The sequence below is a fragment of the Crinia signifera genome, chromosome 1 (genome assembly GCF_055691185.1).
Source record: "Crinia signifera chromosome 1, ASM5569118v1, whole genome shotgun sequence".
NCBI lineage: Eukaryota > Metazoa > Chordata > Amphibia > Anura > Myobatrachidae > Crinia > Crinia signifera.
The window spans coordinates 398,470,902-398,493,969 of record NC_139217.1 but is presented as its reverse complement, the minus strand read 5'-3'; the positions used below and the strand labels follow the sequence as shown (position 1 = coordinate 398,493,969).

Here is a 23,068-nt window from a genome sequence, read left to right as displayed (position 1 = left end):
GCGAGAGCGTGAATGGGGTGGGGCTAAAATATGCAAATTGCCTAATGACATGACCGTTAGGCTCCGCCCCCCTGACGTGGCTTGCTTTGTCTCCTCTCTAGGTTCTTCCAGAAAGTAGGCAATTTTCCTACTGGTGCTCAGTGCACTACTTCCTCTCTGCAGTCTAGCTGGTGAAAGAAATGGATTTGTAATAAAGAACTGGAGAGCCTCAGGTAATTTATATTTCTATATGGCTGGATACATGCTTCAGTGATCCCCCTACCCATGTTCATGATATTACATATTAATATATCGCATTCCTTTACACACTGCATATTTGCCTTTAACAGCTCTCATTTGTCAGAATTATCAGATGACCAGTCCAATCATGTATAACTAGTATAGGTTAATGTTATAATTATGAAAAAAATAAATAAAATAAAGAATAACCAGGGCCGGCCCTACAAATAGGCAGCTTTTGGCAGCTGACTAGGGTCCCGGGATCTGTTGGGGGAAGGGGGGACACAAACTTATTGAAGATGTGGAAGACATCCTTGTTGTACAAGTGGCGGCTGTGTACTCCACCTCCACACTTTCACTTCAGGGGCAGGAAAGTTGGTATTGGTGGCAGTGTGGGATTAGGGGCAGTAGGTTGGCAGTAGGTTGGATTAGGGGCAGTAGGTTGAAGCTTTGCTGAGGGTGCCCGGAAGCATTACACTGGCCTTGAGAGTAACACTATTAATATTCAAAAGCGTTGAATTGGAATTTTAAGCCTGGAATATTAGGGCTAGGGGGGAGTGTGAAAGCCTCGTGTAAAACTTTGTATCTATATTATGCAATAGCTTGTATGCCTGGGCACAACTAGCTTCAGCCTACATCCTCCGGAAATCATTGCAAGACATTTGGGGACAGTGTCGTAACCACATAATCAAACTCTCATGAAATGTTTTGGTATTTTTCCTAGAGTCCGGGGTTAGTAGAACAAGTTTAGCAGTTTAGCAATGTTTGATAATACAATTTGCAGTGAATCATGTGGTCCCATCCTCCTCTGCACAATGCAGGCAATTGTGCTATTGTTAAACAGGATCGGTGACTGCAGTTATGCAAATGATTGCACCACGCACCTCCCAGTTTTCCCTGCCTTATGGAATCTCCCAAAGTGGTATTGTAAAATTTAAGCAAGTATTGACATGACTGAGCGAAGAATATTAAACATAAAAGCAAATAGGAACAGGGGAAATATGGACATGGACACTTGGACTGTCCCCTATGAGTGATACTGCTTAGTACCTTTTTTCCCTACAGTGCTTATTTTCTGCTTAATTAGTTGAGCATTGGATTTTATTCATTTATATCCCAAGGCACATCTAACACTTGAGTGTAGACTTTAAAAAAGGTCATCTGGAGTTTTTACATAAATATGTCATATTGTCCCTTAGTCTGATCGGTGCGGCCCGATCAGAATATGCGGCCAGGACCGTGCAGGCGAATCCCCGCCTTCCATACGGATCGCCACCTCCGTCCGTACGCGGATATGTGGCGGTCCGCATGAAAGTGGACGGGGATACGCCTCCTCCATCTTGGGAGCAGCCCCTGCATTCGATGGTCGCCGAACATCGAATGCAGGGCCACACGCTCCACCAGCGCCCGCCACCCTAGACCACACGGACACTTGTCCGTATGAAATCATGTATGGGGGCGGGCAGCTGACATCCGGCGATGTCAGATGCCCGCCCCCTACACATGCGTCACGGCTTCATTACCATGCATACGCCCTGCGTTTGCATGGGAACGCCCATGAAACGCGGGGCGTATGCATAGGGTAATGAGGCTAAGTAGCCCTTCACGCCCCTCTCCGCCCCCTGTGCAGCGTCTAAAGAATACGTTCGGCGAAACCGCTTGCACATGTGCAGAGTGACCTCTGCACATGCGCAGTCGCTAACCATCGGCGGTACGACCGCATGCAGAAAAATCCGCACCGATCAGAATAAGGGCCATTGTGCTTACCATTGTACGGATATGATCATGTTATTGCCATTGCAAGGATTACAGTGCATTTTAGGATAGAGATTACATTTTGTATTGCTTTTTTTTTTTTGCAGGAAAGGCTGTAGATCAGTGGTTCCCAAACATTTTTGGAATCACAGCACCCCAAAGTATCAGCATTTTTTTCATGGCTTCCCTAGGAATTTTTAGTTTTTGTTATCATTTTGGAAAATTCATTATTAATTTAAGTAAATGGTGCCTACCTGACAATTTTAGGTTAAGTTATGTGATGGTGTACAGTATTGCTTCTGATTGTCTACATATTTCATGATTGGCAGCAGTACTTGTGTAATATCTGGGCGCCTGATTTTTTCATTGCATGCCACTACTTAAGGCATGCGATGAGACACGATGGGACCCGGTTTTTGGGCTTTTTAGACGTTCCTTGTACAATGTAAAAATCTTTACAATGGCATGTGATGCGATGCAATGCAACCGAGTCAATTTTTACATTGTACTCACTGTTAAACAGCCCCCCAGACCCGATTTTTAATTGTATACCCACCATGATGGTTAATTATTAGGTAAAATGCCCCCCCCCCCCCCCCCATTGTTAACGCCACGCCACAATAAACGCAAACCCGAAGCGTGGCGAGCGCAGCAAGCCCACGAGGGGCGGTGGTACGCGTCCTCCGACCTTTTTATACCCCCACTATCCACGCCGGTGTGGAGTTGATTTTATATAGAGTGGCGAGCACAGCGAGCCACCGAGCCTGAAGCGTGGCGAGCGGACGCGGAATACATGTGAAGTAATGTGCATCCACTCGCCACGCTTCGGGCTCGGTGGCTCGCCACACTATATAAAATCAACTCCACGCCGACGTGGATAGTGGGGGTATGAAAATGTCGGAGGACGCGTACTGTATATACCGGTTCTCCTCAGTCTCAACTCCCATGCTTCATTCCACCCCTCTCTGGAAAACCCCATTGTAAATCCTGCGTTTGCCTGTGAGGACTGATAAATCTATCACTGGCACATGTATCATGCAGTGTTGGCAAATTGGCCTCCCAGGGGCACACAATATTCCTCCAAGACGTGCCTATAATTGGACTAAGCAACTGCATGAATATTCCAATTTCAGTCTGTATGATAACGGCAAATCAAATTACATTATACAGCCTTATTTTATGGACTATGTAAAATATTGTCATATAATAATAGGATAAAAGTAAATAAAAATAAAATCAAGATAAATATAGTTGCCATGATGCACACAGATCTAGATGTCGTTTCATGACATGGAAAAGTTGCATTTCACTGAGTTCAATGATGCACTGCACGCAAAGATCTTATGATAGAAAATGCTTATTGAATATGGTCATCTAACATTACTGAGTTTCAGGCTCCAGTATCAGCAAAAGTGCTGGAGTATCAACTTCTTCAGTTTCTATGGTCAGTTTCATTGATGGTAAATATAAATAGGTTGACATTTTGAAACGAATGTGCTGTATATAAATAATTATAATCATCTGACCTGCCTTACATAAAACTGTCAGTGCCCTCGTATATATTTAAATATTTTGCTTCAGCGCTGAATATTTTAGTCCACTTACAATTGGTGAAATAAAAAATGAAACAGAAAATAATCGGCTATGTTTTATTGATGTTTATTCAATAGTTGGTATTTGCTTCCTGTTTTATTTGCAACTTTCATTTTATTTAGAAACTTTTTGGCTCTTTTTACGATTTATAAGCAGTTTACCTATTCAGTAAGCAGTGTACCTTTGTTTTTTATACCTGTCTAAGAAATACTTTATGCAATGATTATAATGCTAAAAACACTTGCAAATCTGGGTGCACAGCTTGGCCGTCACAATTTACTAAATTAATAAAATGTTCTCGTCAAAGAATCAAAGTTTTATTTCAGCAAAGACAAAATAAATGACAGCGGTTTTCCCAGCAAGAGAATGACAGGCTAAGGGGAAACGGTTGATTAGAGTTTTGTGCCCAAAAGTGTAGACTCAGCAGAACAAATAAATAGCTTTTTAGAGCACTATAAATCAGTAATGTCCTAGAACAGTGTTTTTCAACCACTGTGCCGTGTCACACTAGTGTGCCTTGAGCTGCTCTCAAGTGTGCCCCCAGATCTAGAGATGCCCAAACCAGTTTACAGCCACCACCGGTTCAATTGTTATTTACTGGTCTCTTCTTTTTATGTAAAGGGCCAATGTATTTTAGTTTTGTTACCTGTGGGGACCAGTGTGATTGTTTTTTTATATGAAGGCCAATAGGTTTGTTTTTTTTTTCCTGTGGGGGCCAATGTGTTTTTCCCTGTGGGGATCTCATGGTGTGCCTTGGCAATTTTAAAATCTTATTTAGTGTGCCGCAAGGTAAAAAGGTTGAAAATCACTGTCCTAGAAGAATGAAAAGCAAACAGTGTCAATAATCACCAGGATGCATCTGTGTATGGTATGTGTATACATATATATTATTATCGTACACTAGTCAGGGGCCAGAGTGCTCTGCGGTGACAGACAAAACATGTATAAAAAACAGGGACATACAAGGTAGAAAAGATAAATTCAGCTGGAACAACATAACTAATAGGATCCCCACTGCCGGTGCTCCAACAAGGGGGATCCCGACTCACAGGGGCTAGAATATTGTGATATATTAAATGTAAGAAAATATTTCATGGCAAATGATGATGGAAGATAATAAGCTTTTTTTTCAAATGTTAAAGTAACATTTGGGCAAAATCCATGTGGGGTTAGCAGATTCATATGTTATCCACACAAGAATGTACACAAGTGGAGTAAAATTATTCCGTTTCTTATATAGCGCACACATATTCCGCAGCGCTTTATAGTATAGTTGAACATTCACATCAGTCCCTGCCCCAACGGAGCTTACAATATATATTCCCTACCACATGTACACGCACACACAGACATTCTAGGGTTCATTATTTGTTGTGAGCCAATTAGCCTATTAGTATAGATTTGGATTGTGGGAGGAAACCGGAGTACCCGGAGTAAACCCATGCAAGCACGGGGAGAATATGTAAACTCTGCACACTTAGGGTGTGAATTAAAGCCATGACCTCAGTGCTGTGAGGCAGTATTGCTACCCATTACACCATCCGTACTGCCCATAACTAAATATACATGTCATCGATGTAGTGATGTACTTGATGCTGACGGAGTGAATGAATTCTCCAAGTAAAGGTGTACATTGAGAAAAGCAGATGGCTAAGAGCACAGACTTTCCAGGTATTAAATAAGTGGAGACACTAAAGGATCAATTTGATCTGAAGTCAGTAACCCGGGAAAGAACTTAATGGAACATTGTTCAAATCTTTTAAAAATAGTGGAGAAGTGGTAAAGCTGCTTCTAATGTTGGTTATTTTTATCAAGTGCATTGTATAGAATGATAGATAGTTCGATAGAAGCAGATTAATTGCTATGGGCAACATCACTTTGAAGGCTTGATAAATGTTCCCCTAATTCACAAACGTCAAAGGAGTAATATGTGTGCAGCAGAAGAGGGAAATAAACAATGTCTAAAGCAGAGTTTCCGGAAAATGGAAAAGTAATCCTTAGGCTAAGCTCGTAGTAGATCATTGGTCATTTAGTAGAATGTTACGAACATAAGACCAATTGCAAAGAGTTGAGACAGGTGGTTGTCATAAGTCACTCAAGTAGTTTGAAAACAATAGAACCAGGACCGGGGAAATCTGGACTGGGTTTTGGTTTGGTTCCGATCCACAAATTTGAGGTGCTTTCAGGAGAACTGTACCGCATATCTATAATCTCAACGTATAGAGCTGTTTATCTCTTTTTTGTCTGGAATATTACAAAGCTCAGTGACGCTGTCCTCACTGAATGCAACTGTATCCACGGTAGAGCTGAATTCCATGGCAGCAAACTGTGCCTGGTGAACAAAAGACATGGATAAAAATGACAGTTGAAGCCTAAAATAAATATTTTCAGTAAAAGATTTCGGAACATGTTTAATTCAATAACTGGAGACTTTAAGAAGGAAAGACAAGTTTGTCATTGATACTACGTAATGGCAGAAAGGATCTGATCTGAAACAAACTGGGTTACATGGGAATCTGCATGTGGCATATTACCATTTAAAGTGTCAAGGGGGTGCGAGAGTGCCGGAAACACAGCTGTGCTGAACTCATTTCAATTTATGGAATGTAAAAGTTGCAGAAAACTCAAAGTTCCCAGTGGCAATAATTAGTGTTTTGTTTGAAGATTGAACATTTTTAATTAATTGACTGGAGGAACCATTATGTTTTAATCGAGTGTCATATGGAATAGGTGTATGGAAAGCTCTAACTGACAAAAGCAGATGTTACTCTTCAAATGATTAGATGTTATGAGTGTCTCACTTGCACAAATAAAAAGCATGCCCTAATTGGCTTCCATTATCTGCTTAAATGCAGTATAATTATGCGATAATATGCAGGCTACGTGGAGATCCATACAAAAACACTTTGGAATGAAGTCTCATTTAGCTACAAAATGTGTATCTTGAAATACAATGAGGTCTCTTCTGAAACAATCTATGCTGAGAGACAGATGGGAAATGAGACATTTTATGGTCCCCCAAGTTGTCCCAGACATGACAGTCCCACCACCCGTCAGCACTACATTACACGTTTGCAGAAAAGTAGGTTTCAGTTTCTTGAAACGAACCTTAAAGTGTCCCAATTTCTTAAATGCAATGGATATAGCCATTTTGTATGTTCAAACAAGTCAAAGCGGGAAATTTACTAAGATGTGTATTCTACTTCACATGTGATGTTGCTGTGGGCAACCAATCCAAATCCGGTCTACTATCTTCTAGAAGGTGCTAAATAAATAAGTAGATTCTGATTGGTTGGCCATAGAAACATCACATGTGTAGTAGAATACACATCTTAGTAAATTTCCCCCAAAGTGTGTTATGCTTCAATGCCATCAACAGTTCCTTAGCACTGGTTGCACTGACTGGCTGAAGTACTGTATCATAAAAATTGGTTCAACACATAAATATCACAGGTGGAATTGTGGATTCTGCTGCGGCTCTTGAAAATGAGTAACTTCTGGAATAGAGACTTGTAATTTTGCTGGAAGAATATAATTCCTGAGCATAAAGGATCTATCAGGTAGTGAGTGGATTGGCTAAACCAAGACTGAAGGTGCGGTCTTAAAAGCCGAGAGTTCTTCACCAAGAACTGCTGAAAGGAGGTGTGGACTTTAGCAGCATGCCAGTTGTGATCCTTCTCCTGGACCCACTAAAAACTAGCTGAAGACGGACAGAAGTTAAATGTTTCTGGCTGAGTGAAGAAGCTTGAATATAAAGAATTATCGACTTGGTCCGGTGTAAACTAATGATCAAGACAGAGTAAGTTTCACTGGATGAGTGGACTGGCTTGATTATAAAGAACTGAAAACTTGATCCAGTTATACCAGGCTGAGTGGACTGGACACGAATCCAGAATATTAAGACAATGAGAAGTCTCTGGATGAATGAACTAGCTTGGATATAAAGAACTGGCAATTTGAATCAGTGTAACCAGGCTGAATGGACCAGACTGTAGAATAGAAGAATACTTAATCTGGAGAATAATAAATAATCTGGACCAGAGTTGTAGAATAGAAGGATCCTTGATCCAGAGAATAATCAATAATCTGGATCAGAGCTGAAGAATATTAGAATACTTGATGCAAATCCAAATGGAAAAGGCAAGAGCTCAGGATGCGGACCCTTCTGACAGTAAAATGGTATTGTACTGGCGTCTGCCTGGAGTTAGTGAGCTGGCTTTGAACCTCCTGGGTTAACACCAGATTGTGACAATAAAACATCTGTTTCCTCTGTAGTGATGCAACATACAATCTAAGTATTGCTGAGGCTAATGTTTTTCTCCATATCACCCAGGAATCATCAGTAATACCGGATTGCATTCAGCATCCTGGTGTTCAGGATGCTCGGATTCACTATACCGATGGTGGCATCCGACTACCAATGGGAGACTGGCGCTGTAATCCTGACATCAATTAGGATGCCCACTCTGGAATCCTAACTGCCGGTATTCCAGAGTAAGTATACCAGGGAGTAGTAGTGTTAGGTTAAGGCACTAGGGGGGACATATAGTTAGGCTTCGGGGGTTCGGTTGGAGGGAGGGGGTGGTTAGGCAACAAGAAGATACAGTTAGGCTGCAGGGTGGAGGGTTTAGTTTAGGGGATGAGGTGCATGACATAGGGTCAGGCACTAAAGAGGAAGGGTTAGGTCCAGGCTGCAGGGGGTATAGGGTTAGTTTGCTAGATGAGAGAATTAAGAGGGGGCAGGGGGAGGGTAAGTATACTTACCTGACCCCTGTTGGGATTCCCTTCTTTGGGGTTCCTGCGTCGGTATTCCTACTGCCTTCATCCTGACCACTGGACGTCCATATATATCCCAGTAAATCCAACCAGCTTGTATCATATCAGGTCAGGAAAAAGTATCACTGTAATACATAAGTCAACCAGGCCTATTCATCGAGAAAAAGGGGTTAATTATACAGGCAGAAACAGAAATATCTACACATATTTTATAAGGTGTGCCCAAATGAAAATGAGACTTTTGCTGCAGCGGCGTTGTATCTAATTGCAGTGGGTTAATGTGTTTACTTATAGATGAGTGGCGGTTTTCCCAGTTACACATGTGTAATGAATGGCTTCGCCTTAGTTTCTTCATTCCTGGAAAGTTGTTTTGCTCAGTCGGATGCATGAAGGATTCCTACAAGACAATGAAAAGAGATGTTATCCAAAGAAAGCAAGCATGCTTCAGAAATTTATCGCAGGGTGAAGGTGGTGGAGAGAGCAGTGTCTTGTATGGTACATCATATTCCGGTTGGGTCAGCATTATGAGGTGGGACACAAAAGCATCAAGGACTTGCCATGGCCCGGCACACGTCACCAACCCTGCCACGATTTCAGCTAAGGAAGATCTATTTAGTTAGAAATGCTGCTGAACTGTATTATCGACAGGGAAGGGAACTATGCATCACATTATCTACAACAAGCTTGGTAATGGCAAAATTTATGCACAGTGGGTGCCCAAGAATCTGTCAGAGAATCGCAAGTTGTCGAGAATGGGTGTTAGCTTGACTTCTGTCAGCAACCCCGGAGTTTCTACAATGAAGTCATGCACCCCCTTCCTACACGCTGGGATCAGTGCATCAATGGCAATTATGTGTAGTAATGTTACACATGAACTGTAACTACTGTAAATATTATTTCATTTAAATATTTGTTACATACAACCATAGTCTCCTTTTACTATGGGCACACCTTATATAGCAGGTCTAATCACCTATAGTCATTTCAGGCCTGCTGTAAATCCATTAAGCTCTGAATTTTTTTTTCGGGAAAGACCAAAACTAACACCATTTTGGAAGAATATCCAGATTCGTATCTCTCTGCCTTCTCAAAAATAGTAGTGGTAGGGCTCGTGGGACAGCTCCATTAAGAGTTGCTGCCCTGACACCCAAGCAATACTAATTTGCTTTGGTGCACTGTTGCAATTTGTTGTAAATAAAAACATGATTTACCTGGACTATCGGTTGGCACTAATGCTTAGTCCCCTATATCAGATTTATGGGGGTATTTAAGCTTGGATTCTGGGAATGTCCTGACAGTCGGAATCCGAGGCTGTTTTCATTTCTCGAGACAGAAACTCGACAGTCGGAAATTCATTGTTCCGACTCTCAAATTAATTGTTCCAACTGTTGAGTGTCGAAAAGACCAAGGATTGGTGCAAATGGCTGCGAATTGTCGGAACATGGCCCTTAATTCAACAATCCACGATTATTTCTGACAAAGCAGATCTGACTTGTTTTAAAGTTGGATCTGTTTTGTCGGAAACTGCCTTCAATGCGGTCGGAAACGGCAGGATTGAATAGGCGGGGACCACTATTTCCGCCGGTGGAAATAGCAGCCTGGATTGAATAACCACCGTAAAAATTGATAATAATTGCTGTGCATATGCAATTTTAGACATGTCATGTTAATTCTTTCCTAGAGATGGAAGTCTTTTTTTTTTTTGATAAATGGTCTAATTCAGCATCTGTCACTTTAATTATACCACTTACTTTTTATCATTAACACTATGCTAGTTTAACAATGCACTTAGCATGTTGTGAATTTGGCACACTAAGGAAAACAAATGTGATTTATTTGTATCTTTAATCAATGCCTCTCCTATGAAGGTCACAATGGGGGTAGTGCTATGTAGGTGATTAGGGAGCCTACATTTCTTCCTATTCCACAATACTGTATGCTGCACAAATGCTTCAGAATTAAACGAGCTGATCGCTCGCAGGAACATTTCTTAGAAGGTTTATATCCTATCTAATTAATGCTACTGTATGATACAACAGAGTGAAGTTAAAACAGATGTATTTCTATTAATCACTTAATAACTGCTATGCAGATGTTCCTTCTTTCCATCTTTGCCAATATATTGGGAATTGTGGAAATGTACTGATGGGCAGAGGTGGATTTGGAACTAAAAGTGGCCCTGAAAAATGTCGTAGATGTGGCCTGACATGAGCAGCACCAGAGGTATAACATGCCATGTAGCCTTGGCAGCATCGCTGGATGGCAGATTTGCTGTACTGCAGAGAAGGAATAACAATGAATGGGGACACTGCAGTGTAATGTGTGTTGGTAGGCTGAACACTCCTCATATACACGTTGCACCACCAGGAATCTTCCCTATGGGTCCTATGGCCAACCTGCCCCTGCTGATAGGTACCACGTTTATTTGTAGCGTATTACAAATATTAATATGGAGGCAGTTAAAAGGAGATTTTCTTTTACTCTGCAAATATAATTCTATTGCCATACCAAAATAGGCAGCATATATAGCATATGGGTCATAGGGTCGACTCTGTGAAGGTTGACATATATTAGGTCAACCACTAAAGGTCGACACATGAAATTTCTGGACTTGGCAAAGGTCGACAGGGCTGGAAGGTGGACAGACAGTAGCATTAGGTCAACAATGGAATGGTCGACAGTCAAAAGATCGACATGAATCTTACACATATTTGTCCCGGATTTCTACGTAAGTCAACATGTTCACCGTATCAGTGTACCGCAGGGCTGGGCAATTGCGGCCCTCCAGATGTTGAGGAACTACACATCCCAGCATGCCTTGTATCCGTTTCAGCATGGCCACATAGCAAAACTAATGCAAAGCATCCTGGGATGTGTAGTTCCTCAACATCTGGAGGGCCGCAATTGCCCAGCCCTGGTGTACCGCGTCTCCTTGCACGGCTCACTGCGCTCGCCATGCTTCAGGCTCGGTGCCTCTCTTTATTCGGCACACTGTTATATTCTCTCTTCACGTCCTAGTGGATGGAAGGGTATGAAATATCGCCCGTCGACACAATTAAGCTCAATTTTTTTTTTAAACTCATGTCGACCTTTTGACCGTCGAACTTCCCATTGTCGACCTAATGCTTAAGTCGACCTTCTGGCCCTGTCGACCTTAGCCATGTTGACCTATTTAATATTTTGACCTAAGCCCTGTCGACCTTTCACCTTAATGTAGGTCAACCTTGATGGTGTCGACCTGGTGACCATAGTCCCAAAAATATTTTTTTCTATTTATTTATTATTTATTTATTTATTAACAGTTTCTTATATAGCACATACATATTCCGCAGCGCTTATGTAGAAGATGCATGTATATGCGGTACCGGATTTTATTTTTATTTAGTTGGGCACAAACTACAGTAAATATGTTTACCTACTCTGATTGTTTTGTCATTATATATCACCACTTTGGGATATTGCTTTCTATGGAAACCTTTTAGACACACAAGAATGGAGAGCGAGCAGTTATGCTTCCAGGCTTTAAGTATTTACTACCTCATATATTTAAGACAAAGAACATAGGAACCAGTCATTAGTATTCAGAATATTAAATGCGGTTATCAGAAATGTTCAATATTTATTATATAGCATAGAGAATATAAAATTACTTTCATGGCATTTATCCTTAAAATGTTCATTTTACAGAACACGAGGTTTAAATAAAATGAATGTTTGTGCGAGACCCATTTATCACTAAGACAGGTAATACAAATTGTAAAATGTACTATACAGAACATATCACATTTCTAAAATTATAACTGGAATGGCAGGTTCAGGTCAGACGGGTTGTAATTGTACAGTACAGGATTTAGTTTAACCTGGATTTTTAATAATTAGGTACAGTATACGGGTAACATAAACACCAGGGCTGAAAACTGGGACTAAAAAATTGTCCCTGACATTTCAAAATACATGCTCAACTGGTACAGAGCAACATGAAGCATCTCCACAATAGTATACATCATGCTTGGCTTTCTACAGTACATACACCAATCATTTATTTCACATATTGTGAAAATAAAAATAATAATTATATATATATATATATATATAATGCAATGTCCGGCGGCACTCGGAATAATCAAACAAAACAACAGCCACAGGCAATGTGCTGCCAACGTTTCAATTAGATTTACTAATTTTCCTCAGGGCATACAGAATATAAAAGTTACTCACCATTTATGTGTTCACCCATCACCAAATGGGTCCGTCAGCGCCGCGCGGCAGGCACCACGCCGTCTGCACGCACGTAACGTCATGACGTCATCCCCGTGCTCCCACACCAATACAACAAGCTTTATTAAAACTGTAACAGAAATGAACAGGCATCAATGTCAAAAATTCGCATAATAGCGCAACTGTCACTGTGTAACTATAACAAAATGCATAATAAGCAATCATTTGCTATATCCAAGATATGAATCTACTTAATGAAAATCAAGGTGATAATTGCACATGGAAAAACATTTTAAATAACAACAAGAAATGGAAAACACTATAAAAAACAGTGTAGCCCGAGTGATTCATTCAGACCTTGGGGACTAAGAGTGCCCAGTCTGAAAATCCACTCCGCCTCACGCTGTAGAAGCAACTTGGATCTATTGCCCCCCCTAACAGTTGGGGGGACATGATCAATAATTTTGTGCTTGAAAGCCGTAGGTGAGTGACCCATTGCTGCATAGTGTCTAGCAACGGGCTGCTCACTAGACCCTTTGAGTACCGCGGTGCGTATGGCCATTCTATGCTGGGCCATGCGCACTTTGAATTGACAATCTGTCTTTCCAATATAATACTTGCCACAAGGGCAGACAAGTACATATATAACGTGGGTGGTGGAACAGGTGACCCTAAATTTTATAGGAAATGTGATGTTCTTAGCAGGATGTTTAATGCTGTCACCTGTCCACATATAACTGCAAGTGACACAACCCGTGCATTTCACACAGCCCACTTTGGGGGCACCATTAACCCTTTGGAGGAATCAGCTTTGGCACGTCACTCAAACCTTAATAAAAATGAATATGATGCATTGAGAGCCTTGAGTGGTCGACGTGATATCGTCATTAGAGCCGCTGATAAAGGCGGCTCTATTGTTGTACAAGATGTGGGTGCATACCGTTTAGAAATTGAGCGACAATTGTCTGATGGCTCCACATATTTATTGCTGAAATCGGATCCTACCAATGTGTTTAAATCTGATGTTGACAGGTATTTATCTTCTGCAGTCGACACTGGGTTGATTACTAATCGCACTAAAAGAATTCTTTCCTGTGAATTTCCCAGGAGACCGCTTTTGTACACTCTCCCAAAGGTGCACAAAAGCCTTGTTAATCCCCCTGGCAGGCCTATTATTTCTGCCAGGGGATCCATCTTTCAACCAGTGTCGGCCTATTTAGATATTTACCTGCAACCGGTTATACAAGATTCTTTATATTACCTGCAAGACACCACTGCATTATTGTTGGCACTAAACAATTTGGGCCAGATGCCTGATGGATGTGTGTTATGCAGTATAGATGTGTCTTCACTCTATACTAGCATACCACACTCCCAGGGCATTGCGGCCACTAGGTCTTTGATTTCTACCAGCCCCAAGTACCAGGGTCCTGATGTGGGATTTTTCTGTGATCTTTTAGAGATGGTTCTTACCAAAAATTATTTTTATTTTAATGGCCAATTTTTTCTTCAGCTTACCGGCTGTGCGATGGGGTCCTCGGTGGCCCCATCGTACGCTAATGCGTTCATGATGATGGTAGAACGCGATATTTTCTTTTCTAACCCTGAAGTCACCAAAAATGTCATTTATTACGCTCGCTATATTGATGACATGATTTTATTGTGGAGTGGCTCTGTAGCTGCCCTCAATGAGGTCATTGATCGGCAAAATGGCAGCGATAGCCCAATTAAACTGACATGCACACATTCATTTAGTCAGATTGACTTCTTGGATGTGCGCATCAGTCTTGTTGATGGCCATTTGAATACGTCCCTTTTTGTAAAAACTACAGACAGGAACATGTTACTGTCTCCATCCAGTTTCCATCCTTCTTCAGTAACTAAGGGACTGCCATATTCACAGATGTTGCGGGTTCGGAGAATATGCAACAATGAGGAGGATCTTCAGGTCCAATTGGATCAGATGATCCATAAGTTTTTGGAGAGAGGTTATGACTATGAACAACTGTTATCCACCAAGAAAAGGGTCTTAGCAGTCCCTAGGTCAAAAGCCTTGAAGAAAAAGTCACGCAAAACTTCTGAAAATAGGATTTTTTGGCCTAATAGGTTTAATACAGCTAGTGCTAGAGCTAGTGCAGCTGTTAAAACCTATTGGCCTATAATTACCACAGATAAGGATTTGCCCAGCCTTAAAAATAAAAAATTGGTTACCAGTTATTCGAGGGGCAACAATTTGCGTGACCTTTTGGTACATAGCGACATCACTAATTTTGAAAGGTCCCTCAATACTACGTTCCTTGGTGCCCCCAAAGTGGGCTGTGTGAAATGCACGGGTTGTGTCACTTGCAGTTATATGTGGACAGGTGACAGCATTAAACATCCTGCTAAGAACATCACATTTCCTATAAAATTTAGGGTCACCTGTTCCACCACCCACGTTATATATGTACTTGTCTGCCCTTGTGGCAAGTATTATATTGGAAAGACAGATTGTCAATTCAAAGTGCGCATGGCCCAGCATAGAATGGCCATACGCACCGCGGTACTCAAAGGGTCTAGTGAGCAGCCCGTTGCTAGACACTATGCAGCAATGGGTCACTCACCTACGGCTTTCAAGCACAAAATTATTGATCATGTCCCCCCAACTGTTAGGGGGGGCAATAGATCCAAGTTGCTTCTACAGCGTGAGGCGGAGTGGATTTTCAGACTGGGCACTCTTAGTCCCCAAGGTCTGAATGAATCACTCGGGCTACACTGTTTTTTATAGTGTTTTCCATTTCTTGTTGTTATTTAAAATGTTTTTCCATGTGCAATTATCACCTTGATTTTCATTAAGTAGATTCATATCTTGGATATAGCAAATGATTGCTTATTATGCATTTTGTTATAGTTACACAGTGACAGTTGCGCTATTATGCGAATTTTTGACATTGATGCCTGTTCATTTCTGTTACAGTTTTAATAAAGCTTGTTGTATTGGTGTGGGAGCACGGGGATGACGTCATGACGTTACGTGCGTGCAGACGGCGTGGTGCCTGCCGCGCGGCGCTGACGGACCCATTTGGTGATGGGTGAACACATAAATGGTGAGTAACTTTTATATTCTGTATGCCCTGAGGAAAATTAGTAAATCTAATTGAAACGTTGGCAGCACATTGCCTGTGGCTGTTGTTTTGTTTGATTATTCCGAGTGCCGCCGGACATTGCATTGTATGGGACTTGTTCAGGTTCCTAACTGCGGAAGGCAACGGGACAAGTATTTCTTCTATAGAGAGTGCCAGAGCCCATCTACGTATATATATATATATATATATATATCCATGTGTATAGAGATAACACTCTCCAATCAACTTCAACAGCCGGGGTGCCATGTGCCAGAAAGTCACCACCATTTTGGAGCTTCCATATCCATACAAGAAAAATTGCAGACACTCACCGGACTTGCTTGTAGCTATTTAATAACACATCACCTTTAAGTGCATAACAGTGGGTACAGGTCGACGTTTCGGTCCCATGCTGGACCTTTCTCAAGACCCCCTTCCTGCTTTCTCCAGCGTGTAACTACCCCTGCCCCATGTGGACCTTAAGTAGCAGTAGGTGGTGGCCAACCACTCCCCTTAGTTAATTGCAGGAATATATATATATATCTCACAAAAACAATAGTGTCAATTAGCGCCCAGATTGTCAGTAAAGGATCATTCAATATTTATAAACAAACAAAATACTTTTAATTAAATATAAAAACATTTATTTTAAAACACAATAAAATATTATCACGGCTCCTTGTAGCTGGAGTGATTGTAGATGTTAACAGTTGTTTGCATACACAACTCGTTTGGTCTCTACAAGAGACTTCTTCAGAGGCAAAATACATCTTCGTACACTTAAATGGAGGATTAATGGACCTCATGTCTCATATGGAAATGATAATGGTAAATTAACACAATTGAAGAGAGGGTAATTTCCTAGTGAAAAAAATCCACCTTCCTTAGAATGTATATGGGATTGGGTTAGATCTACATCCTATTTTAACAAAAAGTGCATGTGTCCTCCTGTGCATCCTGGAGGGATTCCCAACTGGGGTTCAGGCGGGCTAAAGGGCCTACGGGATTGTAAAGGGGTCCCTAAAAGACCGCCTGAACCCCAGTTGGGAATCCCCCTCTGGTGACACTGTAGTGATATTCCATGATGGTGTACCAAACACCCCCCAACTTACAGTATATACTTTTTTCTTAACCTACCCCAATTGTTTTCATATTTTGAACCAGAACATATTTTATTATTCCAACTTCTTCCTTGTTTGTATCTCTCTGTATCCTTTTTTTCACAATAGATTTAGTAAACGTAAAACTTGTTTTTCATTTCTTTTCTCACACAATTTCCTATACTCAACGCATTACCACAAATACAGGCAACGCCCATGCCCATCGATTAACCATTATTAATGGTGTCCTGTTTGCTAAAATACGTATTACTAGTGGGACTTGCCAAGGCTGTCCACTATCTCTCTTGATTTTTGTACTGTGACGAGATGGTAAAGATGTCCCGTTACAATAGATAAATGTTCTTCTGTTTCTCCTCTTCTGAAGAGTGAAGAGGTCATAAAGACATACAGAGAAGGGCTCCGTTTTCCATACCTGGTGGGACTGCGATCTCATTATAGTCTTTTGAAAAACCCTGGTGAAGGAATCCAACTGGCCCTGGGTTTTCGTTTCTCTCTTACGATGTTTGAGTGACTTTATATAAAAAATCTCTGCTTAAACATATTAATATTGCAGCATGAGCAGCTCTTCATGTGCACTAGCCTTCCCATATGCCCCATTGATTACGGAATAGTGCCATAGAATAGACTTTTACATGTCCATGGATGATATCACACTTTCAGACCCAAATAAGCACTCCCAGTTCATGTCTACCTGGTTCAGTTGGCTGGACATCAAGGGGATATTCAATCTCGCCTATTCAATGCTGTCATTACCAACAGCATTAAAGGCTGTCAGATCTGACTTTTTTAAAGTCAGATCTGTGTGGCTGGAAACGGTCATGGATTGTCAAAAGTCACGGCAGTGGCAATTCGCTTCCATTCTCACTGATTTCAGGACTTTTCGACACTCGACTGTCGGAACATTGAATACCAACAGTCAAATTAGAGTCGGAACCATCGAAAACAGCCTGAATTCTAACTGTCAGAACCATGGATTGAATACCCCCAAGTACTCAGACAAGTGCACTCAGTTTCTACTCACTGTAAGTTTATTGATCAGGTAGAGTTCTTCTCAACCCTTATCTCTTTTGAATACTGTGGTCATAGTGTAATAGTTGATTTTTGTATCTCATTACTATTCCTTATGTGTCTTTGTTCTTTCACTTTTATTTTACTCCTACTTAATTTCTCCTCCTCTATTGCTTTGCACATGAATAGTGATGTTATGCTGATTAATTTTGTGTTGTTTTTGTGCTGTGTTTTATTTGTTTACTTGTTACCGACACGTGCTGTTTGTTCCTCTTAAAGCTTGAAATAATACAATAACAATGTACGTTCCTTAGCCCTTTCCTAAAATGTCCCAGTAAGCTGATTTAAATAATAGAATCAGGAGAAATATCAGGTCAGATAATCGCTTAGAACATGACAGCTTCAACAATCAAGTCAAAAGAATAGTGTGCAGAGACATCACAAGTTCCATCGCAGAAACAACGTGTAGCATATGGAAAAATGCTAAGGAATAGAGATAATTATCTTTCCTCGTTATTTCCTACTGCCTCGCTAACACTTTCCATACTTAAATTGTTGCTGTCACTTTGTCGGCTTCAGGGGTTTCTACTTGGCTGATTAATATCAGCCACGAGGTCAACGGCTCATTTATTCACATATTGATTACTGCTGGCATGTTACTCCAAGCTACAGTTAATTGACACTATGAATAATGTACCTTTTACTCATATTCAACAAAAATGTCTACTTATATTTACTTATTTACTGTATATATACAGGACGGCATATTACATCATTAATAAAACTGTTGGTTTTGTATATTGCTAAATAATATCCTGATTCTCATAAGTGTCCATTTAAAAATGGACACTCTTCTAAAGAAACTACTTTTGACTGTAAAAAGTGAACCCATAAAGAACCAGATTTACGAAGTGCAGTGCATCAGCAGCACAGCACACATCAGTTTCCACTAATGGTGTTTGTCATGGTGAAAGCGGCCCAAATCTCTGCAGTGTATGGGAGAGGCACTGTCATGGCCCCCACAGCACAGCACCAACCGCGCCCCCCCTGGCCCAGCTGCTGCTGACACCCGACCGGCACCACCCCCAAGGCCGCCACTCACCAGGAGAGATGGGAGCCGGACACAGGGACAGGGAGTCAGGCACTTCTAAAAGCTTGATTGACAGGGGCTGCTGTGATTGGACCGCAGCTAGATCTGTTGTCATATCACAGCAGCCCCTGTCAATGGAGTACTTCTAGAAGTGCTGCTTTTGACATTATTTTTAATGGTCTTTTCTAGCCCACGGCTTAGTCCCTGCCCTCAATTCATCCCCTTACACTTATCGGCACCTCCCAAACTATCGTAAACATTACAAATTGCAAAAATAATATATTTATGACACAGAATATGTTTCATAGGTATATTGTTTGTATTATTTTAAGCACTTACTGGGGAAGCACTGCCTTCCCTGCCTCCATGTCCCTGGTTCCTTGTAAATTTAGAAATGGTAAGGTTAGAATTTTAGCTTGAAAGTGAACATCTAGCAGAGTGTGGGGGCCTTATTAGCGTGCCTTTCATTCTATCCTTTCTGGATTGGGGTGTGGTATGCGGTTCTGACAGTCGGGATCCCGAAAGTTATTAGCTCAACGTCGGGATCCCGACTGGCCGGACTCAGACAGCGTGGCCAGCGCAACAAAGCCCCTTGCGGGCACGGTGGCTTACTATGCGAGCCACCTATTCTATTCTCCCTCTATGGGGGTCGTGGACCCCCACGAGGGAGAATAGCCGGCGGCCGGCGGGAACCCGGTCATCTGTGTTTTAACAGTCGGGATCCCGACGTCGGGTTAATGACTGTCGGGATCCCAACTGTCGGGATCCCGTCCGGCACCCTCTGGATTGTGTTGTTTAAAAAGAACATTGGCAGGGAGCAGCAGGACCTGTGGAAATATCTGCCACTCTGGACACTATCCCCTGTACCCACTACTACTCTGTGCTGCTTGTTAATACTCTGAGCTGCACGCCCAGTGTGCACAGATATTATTAACGCAGTTATCTGGAATTACGCAGCCACCAGGGACAGTGTGTGATTGGCTGTAAGATCTACTCTGTATCTCGTGGTCCCTGTAGAGGTATTAGTGTACAGTGAATTTGGAGCCTAACATTTAACATGATATGGTACATCACAGATAATTCCCTTGAATGGATAAATCATATGATGCGAAAGTGTAAAGGAGATACAGTCATCGTTATGTGTAGTGGCACATTAGATAATTATAGTAATGTGTTAGGTTGGGCACACTGGCATCCTGGTTGCCTGTTGGTGCAGGTGCCAAGCATCAGCATCAATGTCCATGCATGTAGAGTATGTGGCCTATTTGGACTTGGTTTAGTCATTTCTGCTCTTGTGTACAAGGCATTAAACTGGGGCCACACACTTTTTTTTTATCTCTTTATTTGGTAAAGCAGTGAACTAATCATACTGTACATAAACATTATTAATTGGCAAAAACATAAAAAGTGAACATATAAACAGTAAATAACCTCAAATGCATCTACTGAATAACATGTTTTGTTTAAATTAAGTTGTGTGTTCAATTACAAAATCTGCAATACTTGAGACTATTCAAATTGGTATAAAAGAATCAGGACAGGAAAGAATTACTCACCGATCCACGTGTTTTTGGAGAAGTATTTTAGTATTTTTTTGCCGATGCACTTAATGGGGTCAAATAGGTCCTGTTTCTTCGGCTGGCCTGTTTCTTCAGTGGGACTCCGGAGGGATAGGTATTGAAAGAAAATGGGTACATGGTGTGAACTGTGGGCCCCTCTGAACCCAGGATCTGTACAGCATACAATGCACCCATTATAAATACGCCACTGACTGCAATATGGTTTGTCCAGGTAAACAGTTCATTGCTTTTTGTTTGCATTGCTCAGCACTGACACTTAGGGGGAAATATACTAAGATGGGAGTTGTAATTAAATGGGATGCTCATAGGAACATCCTATGTGAAATAGTAATAAGTAATTTCCCCCTTACTTGTAAATCTTCCACACACTGAACAGAATATGCTGGCATATTATAAAAGATTAACACAAATGCCATGCATATTCATATATAGTCTACGCTAAATGCTATGGGGAACATTTTCTAAGATGGGTGTTCTATTGGGTGACATTTAATAGGGGTTGGGATCGTTTGGTCTACAGTATGTTGGTCAACCAGCATTAGGTCGACACCGTTATGTCGACATGGGTCAAGGTCGACATGATTTTAGGTCGACAGGTCAATAGGTCGACCAAAGCATTAGGTCAACAGTCAAAAGGTCGACATGGGTTTTTCACCGTTTTTTTATCCGAATGTCGACACAGTCAACATGGACACCGTTTCCAGTGCACCACATCCGACAGACTAGGAGTTATGGCCCGCCCACCAGCCAATCATGATTGAGGAAATGCTGGTTCTTGAAATACGGGGACCCCTACTCATTTTGTCCCCTGTATTTTTCGGAACCAGGACCGGCCCTTGACCCTGGAGCTGGTTTTAAAAATCAAGGGGATCCCTATTTGTTTTGCCCCGTGAAACCAGGACCTGCTCTTTGAGCCTGGGGCTGGTTATGCTCAGGAGGGGGGATCCCGCGCCGTTTTTTTTTTTTTCAATTTTACCGTAAACACATTTTTTAACACAGAACCATGCACAGATCTCAATGATCTGTGTACGGTTCCGTCTAATTCATCTGTCAGAACCTGGTCTATTTTTTTGGTCGCATCCCATTAAATTTGCGAGTTGTATACTTTATAATTGGAAAACATATGGATGTGAATTGAAGTGTGCTTAAAAATCGCCATGTCAGAATGTGCGAATTTGTGTCAAAAAGTGCAATTTTCCCCCACAATTCGCATCCTATAAAATGTGCGATTTTCGGAAAAAGTGTGATTTCGGCCGTTTTTTGCGATATAAAAAAACCCGATTCCTATTAACTGTCACCCAGGATGTTGCCCATAGCAACCAATCAAATCAATACAGCTCCTACCTTAGTAAATTTACCCCATGACTCCAATTTTTTACTTCACGCCAACTATTTCAGATACTAGATAATATGGTTTAGTACAGGGGTTCCCAAACTTTTTTGAATCACGGCACCTTAGAGCATCTTATCAAGAAATCTTATCAAGAAATCCAGAAAAAAAATATTAAATTAAGTACATTGTGTTTATATGTCACAGTTATCTGGTGAGGGACAGGATTTGCTTCTTATCAAGAAATCCAGAAAAAAAATATTAAATTAAGTACATTGTGTTTATATGTCACAGTTATCTGGTGAGGGACAGGATTTGCTTCTGTTTGTCCACATATATTATGATTGGCAGCCACCAGCACAGGTTTTACCTGGTGCATTGACCATTCATAATATGAATTGATCCTGGTGCACCAACCCAAGGCACCCCTGCAAGTGTCCTGAGGCACCCCAGGGTGCCTAGGCACACAGTTTGGGAACCACTGGTTTAGTATGATGATTACATTAAGGATAACAATGATTTACTCTTATAGGTTTTCATTATTTTTTTTAGAACCGACCATCCCTCCAGAGCTACTTACTTTAGTACAACACTATAACTATACTTACCATAAAACCTCAGACTACTAATGCATATTGCATAGCATCTACAATCCTTGACAAGATGTCTAGTATCTGAAAATAGGCTTTCACATTACCTACAAAGCAAAAGAAAATACTCAATTTAGACTGCTGGCAAGCATTATAGTTATACAAGAAAATCAATGTGCCCAAAGTGCTCTGAAAGTAATATATATTTAATACATATATTCTGAAAATTTACTTTTTAAGTAAATATTGATCATTTTTCAATATCAAAAAGTGTACATTATGTGTAAGTTATTACATTTAAAGTCAACTCTAAAGGTGCCCATACACGGTACAATATGTGCATCTGAAGCTAGTTCAAAAAGCACGGGCTGCACAGACTTTATGCACCCTCACACCGTGTTTGGCCACCTTAAGGCTAGACGATTTTTTTTACCCAGAGAAGTGTTACGCAGCATGGGGGCTGATTCGGACCTGCGCGAACAGGTCCGAATTCGGCCCCTCCACCGATGGTTTGGGTCTGTCGCCAATGCGCATGTGCAGGCCGTGGCTGTGAGCGCCTTTGGCTAAGTTTCTTTATGCTGAGGCACTCACAGTCTGAGTGGCAGGCAGGGAGGGTTCCTGGGTGGACCCACAGCGTTTCATGTGCATACTCATAAATACGGTGGATGTGCCCACGGTCCATTG

The 23,068-nt window shown here is 41.4% G+C and overlaps 1 long non-coding RNA gene across 2 annotated transcripts in view; it reads right to left on the bottom strand.

Annotated features, from left to right (window-relative positions):
• LOC146015208 (uncharacterized) overlaps window positions 1–23,068 on the bottom strand; it is an 85,175-nt gene that overhangs the window by 24,020 nt on the left and 38,087 nt on the right. The window contains exons 2-3 of one of the 2 annotated variants that reach the window (XR_014448140.1): window positions 20,441–22,491; window positions 2,877–8,740 (exon numbers count right to left, since the gene is read on the bottom strand). This is a non-coding gene — a long non-coding RNA (uncharacterized LOC146015208). Of the gene's footprint in view, window positions 1–2,876; window positions 8,741–20,440; window positions 22,492–23,068 lie in introns of those variants that run through there. The other variant, XR_014448146.1, reaches the window with a different exon arrangement.